This window comes from Nannospalax galili, unplaced genomic scaffold (assembly GCF_000622305.1).
Source record: "Nannospalax galili isolate Female #2095 unplaced genomic scaffold, S.galili_v1.0 scaffold593, whole genome shotgun sequence".
NCBI classification, from domain to species: Eukaryota; Metazoa; Chordata; class Mammalia; order Rodentia; family Spalacidae; genus Nannospalax; species Nannospalax galili.
This window is the reverse complement of record NW_008332686.1, coordinates 69,628-82,256: the sequence shown is the minus strand read 5'-3', so window position 1 is coordinate 82,256 and position 12,629 is coordinate 69,628. Positions and strand designations below refer to the sequence as shown.

Sequence of the window (12,629 nt, the reverse complement as noted above, 5' to 3'; positions counted from 1 at the left end):
CATTATTATTATTATTGTTACTATATTTTTTAAAATTTTATCTCAGTCATTGTAACTGGGGTAGATGAAATCTCAGAGCAGTTTTAATTTCCATTTCCATGAAGGCTGAAGATGTTGAACATTTGAAATATATATTTCTCAGCCATTTACATTTCATATCTTGAGAACACTCTGTTTAGTTCATTTCTCCAATTTTTAATTGGAACGTTTGTTGTCTTGATGATTACTTTCTTGAGTTTCTCGTATATCCCAGACACTAATCCACTGTCAGATGTATACCTACTAGATGTTTTTTCCTCATTCTTTTGCCTTCCTGTTAACATGAACGATGGTGTTCTTAGCTGTTCAGAAAGTTTTAGTTTCATGGGGTCTCAATTGTCAGTTGTTGTTCTTAATTCCTGAGCAACCAGGGTCCTGTTCAGGAGGTCCTTTCCTGTGACTATAAGTTCCAGTCTGTTCCCTACTTTCTCCTCTGCCAGATTCAGGGATCAGTTTTTATGTTGAGGTCCTTGATCCATTTAGAGTTCAGTTTTGTCGGTAATTGAGATAGGGATCTTAGTTTCATTCATCTATTTTCAGTCATCTAATTTGACCATGATTTTTGAAGAATACTGTCTTTTCTCCAGTTTGTATTTCTGGCGTCTTTTATTTTATGATCTGAACTTAAAAACCTTGCACCACTCTTTGTAGCAGTTAAAAAATAATTCTTATGTTTTATATCCTAGTTCATTTTCAAAATATTGTTTGCATGGTATTTCACTCCTTTTTTATAATAAATACAAATAATAGAGAATTAACCAAATCACTGAAAAGAGTAAAATATAAAATACTATCTACCTCCTTCACAAAGTAGGCAGTCTCGGTCTCCTAGATTAGATGATCCTAAGAATACTTTGAATGAGAACCAGAGATGCAGAAATTGCAAGCATTTAAGTGCAGATAGATATTTAACAAATAACAAGTTGATTTGGAATGCAATATACTTTAGGTAATTGCTCCATACTAGTGCACATATTTATGATTTAAATTAAAAGAAAATAACTTCCGTATTTTAAATTGACAGACTATGGAAATGATGATTGTTTGGGGTACCTGCTTTTTTTTTCCATATTTTTTTCATGAAGCACTGAACTACTTCATTTTCTTCAGCATATGAATAGATATAAAAGAGTGTGATATAATAATACTTAAAAACTGTATAATATGAGGCTGTAGAGGTGGCTCAGTGGTTTAGTACTTGTACTGCTCTTGCAGAAGATGGGAGTTTAGTTCTCAGCACCCATGTCAGGTAGCTCGCAACTGCCTTTCATTCCAGCTATAGCAGGATCAGATACTGCTGGTCTTTGAGGGCACTGGTTTCATATGCACATACCCACACACTGTCACACACTCATATGTATAAGTAAAATACAATAAAACTTTAAAAACATGAAAATTGCATGACATAGTTTGGAATAGTCCTTCTGTAAAAATGTCATATGATTGATTTCCAAAATTTCCTTCAAGCTGCAGTCTCAAAGTTGTGTCCCTCTCCATAAAATAGATCTTCTGTATCGTCTTTCAGATTATCGTGTAAAGAGAAAAATTCCTTCATGTCAAAAGCTCTATTTTCATTTTTAATGTTATGATCCTCACAAGCTATGATGGCACAAACCTACAACTCCACACTTTTGAGGCTGCGGCAAGAATATTTCTGTGAGTTTCAGATCTGTCTGGGCTACAGGCTAAATCACTTTAACCAAAACTTGACAAAAAGTTCCAAATTTTCAACATAAAGTTTCGTAAACTAAGTAAATGTATTCTGATACAAATCTCTTTGTGTGTTTGGCATAAAATCTTTTTCTTTGATGACTATTCATAGATAGTATTTTCTCCTGAAAAAATCCGTTTCCATAATGGAAAAAATGCATGTTTTCCTAATGGATTGATGGATGTATTTATGAAAGAACCCAACTCTTATGTTTGCTGAGTACACAGGCCTTTTGCCTAAGAAAATTAATAGAACCCAGTCTAATTTTGGAGGGACTTGAAAGTTTTATAACACGCAAGAAAGTTAAAAAGGATACAAAGTCATCTCTTGGAATCTCATGTGCCAAGAAATTCTCTAAGCCCTCTGGGACTAAGACTCAATTTTACAAGTTTAAGGACTCTCAGGTAAACCTCTCTAAATTCCAGTTGCTGTGAAGCCATGGACTTTGGCTTCTTCTCTTTCAGTTATCCTGAGCCCATGTTAAGGACAGCCCTTGAGCATCAGTGGTGACATTCTCCAGCTGCACTGCCACAGCTGTCCTCTCTTGAATGAGAAGGAAGACTTGGCTATGAACTTTGAGTTTTGGTTATCACTTAATGCACTTCAGGAGATGGCTATACAGACTTTTTCACCAAATTGATACGTGATAAGACTTATAATTTGATAAATTATTTTAAACTGTGATCAAAATAGTCAGTCTACTATATTTAATGAAATCACAGACATTTTCATTTATAATTGTGTCCATGAAAGAGTTGCATAAAGTCTGGTGCTCAGACTCATAGTTTTCAACAGGGATTGTATGGCCAAAGACAGTGGGTACAGACATGAATATAATAGCACATGTAGAGCCAAGAAGGCAGCACTTGACAAGTCATAATTGTCCAAATCCCCAAATAATAGTGATTAATAAGGCACAAATTTCTTCCTTCTCACATACCTTCCTTCCCCGTTTCCTCTTTCCATCCTTACTGGCATGCCTAATTTCTCTCTCTCCCTCCCACTGGTAAAAGAAAAGAGCGAGGGGCTCCTCCCAAGCCCATGTGACCCCTGAGGAACAGATCCTCAAACAATCTTAAGAGTAAAAATAAATTGGCTTATCTGGGCTAACTCTATGGACTTAAACACCCAAAAGGAAAGTATAACCAAAGATTAAAGGCGCCAATATAATTTCTTAGGAGTCCATATGCATAGCTAAAGGCTACATAACAAGCAACAATGCCAGATAGGAGATACCTTCTTTTGAGTTGTTGACCAGGGTGGCCAAAGGGTCTCCCAGATAGTAATCAGCATAGAACTGGGAAAATGAACAGCAGACCCCAATCTTATCTAGAGGAATATTGACAGCTGATTGCTGCTAGATGAGGAAGAGCTGACCTTCCTAAAACAAATACCTCTAGATGGGCTGACTAGATTCACCAGAAGGGCAGGTAGTGGGGAATGGCTGGGGGTGCCGACAGCACAGCAGACAGTAACAAGGATATCAGAGTGTAAGGGCTCTAATGGGGGGAGAGAAGCTCTGAGAGGATGTCATGTGGGAACTGGGTGTGTAGTTGAATAAGATGGATTGGGATGTTCCGTGTGATACACACACACACACAAACAAACACACAAAAATCAACAAATTTTTTAAAATGTATTATATTTGAGGAGGACGCATGGAAATTATGTCATGCTAATTAGTAGAGGTGAAAAACATTACCACTGAAATCTATCCTATGATTTTACAGAAATACACAGGTGCCAAGGATCCAAGTGCAACTGATTATGACTAGTAATAATCAGATACATGCAGATTAGAGATGCATGTGCCAACATCTCAGTGTTAGCAGCAAAAACAATGAGTCTTTCTGCAAGGAACAATATATTCTTAAATGAAACAGAGATTTTTTAAAGGATAAAAACTCTTTCAATTTAATCTCTTATAGGGCTTACACTGAGTTCAATATTGTATAACTGTATTAATTCAAATGTGAATCTAGAAACTTGCAGCCACTTGTGAAAGAGATGTACCCTTGCTCTGGAGTGTGTTACTTATATGTTAAAGCTGTAGCAAAATGCTTCTTCTAATCATGTAGTTATTAAAAAGTAAAAAAAATGATTAAAAAATAATTCTTCAAAGCATAAAATTCACCCCTTAATAATCAGCAGATGTGAAAAACATTACCATTGAAATCTACCTGATGACTTTATATGCATGCTCAGATGCCAAGGAGCTCAGAAAGTAACCGACTGTGACTAGTAATAATCAGATATATAGAGATTAGAAATGCATGTGCAAATATCTTAATGTCAATTGCATTAAAAATGAATTTTTCTGTATGAAACTGTGTACTTTAAAAATTAAATGGAGATCTTTTATTAAAGGTTAAAACCTCATTTAATTTTATGTCTTATAGGGTTTTTACTAAGTAAAATATTGTATAACTGTAACAATTCAACTGTAAACCTAACAATGTACAGCCAATTTTGTAAGAGTTTCAGCCTAGCTCAGAAAATTGTTACTGAATATGTCAATTTTGATGTAATGAAATGCTTCTTCTAAGTATGTGGTTCCAAAAGGATTTTAATTTTAGCTACTTTTCATTTATAATATCATTCTTTATTTTGTTTGAAATAACTACCAGTTTTCCTTACTCACTTTTATTTCATTTATTTATTTTTTTATTTATTTTTGGGACAGGCTTTCATGTAACTCAGGTTATTCTTGAAATCATATTGCCAAGGCTGACCTTGAGCTTATGATGTTCCTTTTCTACTTCTTGTGTTCTGGGATTACAGGTGTGTGTCACCACAACTACATTGTGTTGCTAGGGATTGAATTCAGAGATTCATGCATGATAAGCAAACACTTTACCAATTGAGCTACATCCCCATGCCCTAAGAACTATTACTTCTGGTTTTGTTTTTTGTTTGTTTTTTTTTTTTTTTTTTTTTTTGGTCTTTTTGAGACAGCGTCTACCTGTAGCCCCAGCTGTCCTGGAACTCACTATGTAGACCAGGCTTGCCTTGAACTCACAGAACTATTACTTCTAATGACAAACTGCTTCTCATCTCTTTGATGTATTTGAATGTTATATAAACTTCACAGTTAATAAATGAACTCTGTTATTTGTGAATTGATTTGTGCAACCAATCCCATTCTTAATAAAATTAATGGGAATGAAATAGAGGGCCATGTGAACCGTGGAGCAAGGAAACATCACTGCTCTAGGAGATGGCTCAGTGACCACCATTCCTGCAGGGAGAGGCCCCTGAGAAAGTTCATACACAGTCTTACAATATTTTAGATATTTTGACAATAGAAGCAAGGTATATACTCCTAAAAAAGTCTGCTATTTTGCATATTTCATTCTAGATTGAAAAATAAATTTGAAATATATAGATAGGAATTTATTTAATTTCCCTCTGTTTGTCTCACCATATTATAAAACTGCTTTATGTTTGATTACTTCATATTAACAGTGTTGTACTTAGACTATCATGTGATGGTGATTTATGACTATTTTTTACAAAAGGAACTACTGAATATTTTAAATGTTATCCAACTTTAAATATTTTTGCCACCACAACATATTCTCATGTCCAAATTCCTCATCTCATTTTATTTTTAGAATTCACTTTTAGGGCCACTTATGCTAAAATATAGAATATAAACATGTTTATAATTTTGGAACCATTAATTTGGCTTCTGGAAGTATTACTTGTACTAACCAATTTTATTGTAATTTGTATAATTTTAAAATATGATTTTAAGACTTTTTTTCTCATGACTGAATCAATTACTCACCTCACGCTCTGTACATAAGGTACTTTTACATAAATCTGACCTGTATTCTTTCTGATTTATAGGACTCTGCATTTCCCCAGATGTGGCAGCACAAGCTTAACCCTAGTACTTGAGTAGCAGGTGTTAGATCGGGAGTTCATGATCATTCTTGCCTCCTGGTAAATTCAACTCAAGGACAGCCTGGGCTACATGAGATACTATTTCATTCCTCCAGAATTATCATTATTTCTTTGGTAAGCCTCAAATCCAATAAAGAGAGTGATTGGTTAACCTTTAAAAAGTCTTGACACTATTGCTCTCGGGAGCACATCTTCCATAGAAGGTCAATGTCTGATCATGAGGGTATGGCACTGGATAAGATTACTGATACCTGTAGTCTGATGCCTTTACAATGATGCCTCATTCACTCATGAGAAAGTAATAAAATGTGTTTTTCCTTATAGACAAGAGTTTAAGAAGACAATCTTGATGCTTCAGCTCTTTTTGTTAAACAAAAATCTCCATAGTGTTCTCAGTTGATTTTAGCAAAGGAAAGATCACGTATATTGGAGACAGAGACTTTTAAAATCCTAGGTAAAGTATATTTTGTTTGTTTGACTCTAGCCTCTTTAGTTACAAATTTCACCATTAAATAATAATAATAAACCATACCCTATACTGTTAAAATGAAAATTAATCTTGACCAATTGTGTTAAAATTATTTGAGCTTTCATGACAACAGAAATTATTTTTTATTAAACTCTAGTCACATTTTAAAATGCTGAATTAGGACCAGTGGAGATGGCTTACTGGTTGAGAGCATGGCCTGCTCTTGCAGAGGACAGGGTTCAGTTCCCAGCACCCACCCACATGGCAGCTAACAGCTGTCATAACTCCAGTTCCAGGGGAATCTGACACCCTCTTCTGAATTCCATGGGCATTGGAGAACAAGGATGCACTTACACACATTCAGGCATTACACTCATACACAAAAACATTAAAAAAAAACAACAAATATTAAAAACATTTTAAATGCTGGATTCACCACTCTGAAAAGAGGTGTGTACATACTGTACAGAGCTAGACACTTTTCCATATGCTTTCACATATTATAAAGAATGTATTAATCCAATTTAAATTCCAACATATTCAAGACTTTTAAAGAAAATTTAAAATGTGTCCAGGATTTTCAAGTGCACTTTTAAGTACATCGCATTTCTTCATCTATTGGCAGATAAGGCAGTTCTGATAGGTCTTTGGAGAATATTCATACCTGCCTCATTCCATGCAGATGACAGAAGTGTTTGTTAAACTGATCTTTTTGTTCTTAAGGAGAATATGGTTTTAGAATAGTTTTCATTCTTTCACTTCAAGAAGCCAATAGGGAATGATAAGAGCTGACATTTGAAAGGGAACATATTTCTCTTCTCTACACATAGCAGATATTTCCATTCCTCATAATAAAACTGTACCTATTTTAAACTATTCAGTACTTTACTTCTACTGCAATTCTGCCTGCTCTCCAACTACTCCCTTCAACAACCTTCTAATATTCTATTCTCAATATTAATTAAATTAATCAAAAAAAGTTTATATAAGGTTATACTTACTTATTGACAATAATATTATAAACTTGTTTGAAGCAATTTTTCTCACAATTGTAGATTTAAATAAAAACATGGTCAGAACAAATAGGTCAATGGATAAAGACACTTGCTGCCAAAACTGACCACCTGAGTTTGTACCCCAGAAACCATATAGTAGAGAGAACAGATTTCTTCAAGTTGTCTTCAGACTTCTACCTATAAGCTGTAGCAACTGCTTACACACGTATGCATCTGTGTGCATATTAAGACACACAAACTCAACTCAAAATATAAATAAATAAATAGATAAATGAAAACAACTTTATGTCAACCTTGTCATTTTTAATCATGCAAAACCAGACTTATGTAATTTAGTTCATATTCCTGGGGCTTTCACAGAACCCAAAGGTTCAGAAACTAATATCTGTTATGTTTTTGTTTGTCTACATTGCAAGCATTGGGGAAAACATAACAATTGCAGTGACCATCCTCTTCAGCCCTGCATTGCTGGGCTCCCCCATAAGCTTCTTCTTGGCTTTCTTGTTGTTCCTAGATGCACGTATTACTTCAGTCATCACACCAAAAATGATTACAGACTGTTGATGAGAGCAAGCACATCTTCTTTGAAGGTTGCATGACACAGATCTTTGCTGAACACTTCTTTGCTGCAGTTGAAGTGATGATCCTGGCATCCATGGCCTATGACTGTTATGTGGCCATTTGCAAGCCCCTGCACTACTCCTCCATCATGAATAGGAGACTCTGTGGTACTTTGGTGGGTTTAGGCTGGATAGGAGGCTTCGTGCACGGCATCATGCTGATTATCTTCACTTTGCAGCTGGCCTTCTGTGGATCCAGTGTCATTGATCATTTCGTGTGCCACTTGTTCCTTTTGCTGGAGCTTGCCTGCACTGATACTTACATCTGCGGCCTCCTAGTGTTTACCAACAGTGGGTCTACCTGCATCATAATCGTCTGTATGTTGCTTGTCTCCTACCGTGTCATCTTGTTCTCCCTAAGAGATCATAGTTCTGAAGGGAAAGCGATTTCCACCTGTGGATCCCACTTTGCTGTTTTAGTTTCATTCTTTGTCCCCTGCATATTTATATATGCATGATCACATCTGCATCTTCTCTTGAGGAAAAGGTAGCTATGGCTGATGCCATCACGACACCTTTGTTGAATCCTATGATTTACACTTTCAGGAATAAAGAAATGAAAAATGATATTAGGAAAATGTGGAAGAGATTCAAGGTAGTCTCTGATAAATATTAGAACATTACTTACAAATTTTAATGTGTAGAATAAAAAAGTCATTACTTAGACAAGTATTTTATGATCTACTGTTTACACAGAAATGACATAATTCTATAGATAAAGCATTGATATTTTAGAGTAAGAAAATCTTCTTTAATAGGTAGTTGACACTTTCAATATAAGTTGATGAATCAATATTTTTATATGAAAATTTAAGTGAGTTCAATTTTTTTACTCTCCTAAATCTAAAGAAATGTTGCAAGTGGTTTACCTAATACAATGCTTAAATTACACTACCCTTCTTTAAAAATTGTTAAAAATTAAAATGTATTGAAATTAGGAGGAAAAATATATACAGAAACTGCTCTGAATGAAAATATGCATCTACATGGCATGATCATTGTGAATCATTGTTAATGTCTAATACACAATTTATTATTTCTTGAACTTTTAAGATCTTATTAGCCCAATATGTTTGTAGACAGGTTTCTTTGGGGCCAAGTGACTTCCACATTCCAATGACATATGGGAGCTGACTCCCTAGAGAAACTTTCACTTGTATTATTTTAGAATAATGAAAGGCAGCTTCAGACATCACTTTTCTGGCAACACAAGGTCTAAGATGCAGTGAGTACACTTATATCATTCCCACCCCTGCAGAGAGGGAATAAAATCCCAAGTTACCAGCACTAAAAATGTTTGCAAGAGTATTACATTTCACTTAATGGGTGAATTTGGTATTCTTGACTTTGTGTACAAAAGTGAATTAAATTATTCTCCAATAATTGATAGAAATCACTGAATTAATGTCACTTCTATAGGAACTTTATTTAGGGCAACACATTTATATCTTCAGAAATACCAGCCCAAATAGTTCTGGTCAATTGAACTTTAGGGAAAAAATAATGTAATATTTGTTTTACTTGCTAAGTTGTGGAAGACAGATGAACTCATATTGATATCCCATTGGAAAGTGTAGGAAGAATTACAATTTGGGTCTAAGTCATTATCTGAAAAAGTGTGCATTATGGGACCAAATGAGGAAGAAATATTGGATATGGGAGGATGATTTCCCATTCCTGTTCCTTGTCTATCATCTGTCTCCCTCATAACAGGAGCTACTTGTTCATGTCCTTTACCTACATGTAGAGATTCTTATTTTTGAGTTAATTTAGTCCTAATAATTAACTTGATAAATGAGGATCTAATATCTCATGCTCAATCAATTTATCAAACTGTGAATATAATGCTTGAAACAAAACTATGAAACCAAACATTATTCTGGCCACAGTGTAGCAACCAACACAGATTCATTCTGTTCTTTTGGAAATCAAATTTTCATATATCTTTTATTATTTTACCTCCAAATGCTTCTTTGTGAACTGTGATAAGTGTTTAGGAAGGAGAAGGAAATGATAAAGTTTAACAGAAAATATTAAAATAGATTTACTTATTTTTCATTCCTACAAGTTTAAGGATTGAACCTTTTTTCCTTTTATTTAGTCTGGTACTCCAGCACACAAATGATGCCATTCACATTTTTAATTGAATTTTTGTGTATTGCATGCATAACCCCTTCCCCCTTCCCCTTTGTCACCCTCCCATAGGCCCCACCTCCCACTGGAGTTCATACATTCTGCCATTTGTATTAAGGTCTATTATGTAAAGATAGTGTCCTGAGATGTCCCTCAGTGCAAGTTCATCCACCAGGGTTTAGTTGGCCTATCTAAACTCTCTCCCTTCAAGAAGATCAGCTCTTCCTCACGCAACAGTAATCAGCTGCCAATAATTCTTCCACTAAGACTGGGGCTGGCTGTTCATTTCTACAGCTCTGTGCTGTGTTTTTCTCTTCCTAAGTTTGCATAGGTCTTGTGCATGCTGACACCATTGCAATAGGTTTGCATGAGACGGGTCCGAGGAGTCTGTAGGACCATCTCCGCATGGTCATGCACTACCTCCTTGGCTCTTACAATATTTCAACCCTCTCTTCTGCAATGGTCCCTGAACACTGAATGGATGGACCTCAATATATGAGTCCTGTCCAAGGACCCACACTCTGCAGATTCTTCTGTGTTTTAGTCATTCATGGTCTTTTGTGTTCCTGGCCCTCGGTTGCATGAGGGAGCTTCATTGATGAGAATTCAATGGTGCGTTAGTATTCTCTTCATCCTTTGTTTCATGTCTCATCTTAGGTGTAGAGGTTTCATCCTACATGTGCCACTTAGGCTTGGGCAATTCATAGAGAATCTCTGTGTGTGACCAGTAGTTTAACTCTGTAATACTCTCTGTCTGTTGAAAAAGAAGTTACTTTGATGGGTGGTGATTAGGATACCTGTCTGCAAATTCAAGGATCCACACCTTGGACATGCTGAGAAATTACATTTGTGTAAGGATATAAAAACCTTGGGGTTTTCTCTAAGATCTATGACCTCTCCAGCTATGTGTATTTGGCTGGGTTTACAGTACCAGACATGAGTTTCCTCTCATTGAGTGAACTTTAAGTCCAATTAAGTAGCTTTTTATTACCCCAAGAAAAAAGTGCCACTATTGCACCAATGTTGTTTGCTGTACTGGTCATTGATGTGGGCCTTGAAACTAGGGTTGGACCATCGATTGATATTCCCGCTTACCAGCTTGTGCAGTGCTCTCCAAAGCTAGGAGAGCTAGCCTTCAGGGGAGGTGGCTTCCAGATCAGTTCAAACTCCATTGCTCCAAATCCTGTGTCCAAAGTATGTGATGTCTTCAGCAACAGGGTCTTACTATCAAGTTCTTGGAAGCAATCAAGGACTGTGGCATTCAATAGTCTGTGTGATTTGGGAAGTCTCTTGGACTACCCTGGCAAACAACTCAAAGGAAGATTTCCCATGTCTGGCACCATTTCTTTTATGTAGTCTTCAGCTATAATCATGTAGGGATATTGTATGTGTAATTTTTCAGTAGGCTTTTTGTTTTGACAAATACAATTCCCTCTGCTTTTTTAAATACTATCTAGGGACATTTATGTCTCCTCTTTCACTCCCTATCTTATTCTTCCTCCCTGCCCTTCCCATGTAAATTGTCCCCATTTTCCCCATTTCTGCATTGATAATGTTTATATCCTAAGGTTGAATTTTTTTTAAGATTCACCTAACAACTGTTGCTGTATAGTCTTTCATTATATTTTCTTTGGAGATTATCTTAGGCATGATCAAATTCATGAAAGTATTAGTTACCTATGAGTCAATATAACTGTTATTGTAATACTAAGTTAGCTTATTGTAGCTTACTGTGATTATTCAAAGAATTTGCAGAGACACATTGTCAGTGTTAAGAATGAGTATTAAAATTTGTCTGGATATCTGAAAGAATGGAAGAGATGTGCCTTCACAATGAAATATTGACATGACTGAGAAAATGTTTTTCTGAAAATAATATTGGATAAAAACACTGTTTTCCTTAAAACCTTGTTACAGTTCTCCCTCCAAATCTATTCACTTCCCAGTCCCGTGTCTTGACTCATCCTTATGGTCATGCTGTGTGTTACCTTGTCTCTTCCCCTGACTAGTCTTCTGACTTTAGCTCTTTGTTAAGATTCTATTATTTTCTTTTCCTCCCCACTCTCTATCCTTCAATAAATATAAAAAGAAGGAACCTAAGAAAGAAGAATAGTAAGGGGGAAATGAATGAAATGGTGGCATTTAAATGAGAGGGGGAGAAGGAGAGTTATACAAGGAACTATATAAAGGGGAAGAAAAGCCCAAGGGTGATGGGACCATAGGACACAGACATTGTCAAGGGTGAAATGGGGAAAATGGGGGTAATTTAAATGGGAAGAGCATGGAGGGAGGGACAGACAGAAAGGGAGAAAGGAGAGAGAAATAATGCCTAGCTAGTGTAAAAAAACAGAGAGAATCATATTAGTCCAAAATCCTATTGAAAAATTATATAAGCAATATCTATACATAAGTCCATGTGCATAACTAAAGGCTACATAACAGGAAACCGTACTAGACAGGAGAAGCCTACCTTTGAGCTGTTGATCAGGGTATTTCACAGGATTTCCAAAATAATACAGGCTACTGTCACAAACCTTGCTTGCCTTCCAGAAATTGAAGGTAAGACCCTATTCCTGAAGAAAGGACATAATTTAGATACAGGATTTGGAGCAATAGAGGTAGAGCTGCCCATAAAGCCACCTCCTCTGAAATCTAGCTTTCATAGTTTTGGAAAAACTATGCAGACTGCTAATGGAAAACATCAATTGATGTTCCAACTCCAGCTTTGAGAC

The 12,629-nt window shown here is 35.8% G+C and overlaps 1 pseudogene; it reads left to right on the top strand.

Moving 5' to 3' along the window:
• The first annotated feature begins 7,453 nt into the window (after positions 1–7,453).
• LOC103729584 lies at positions 7,454–8,380 on the top strand (annotated as a pseudogene).
• The last annotated feature ends 4,249 nt before the right edge of the window (positions 8,381–12,629 follow it).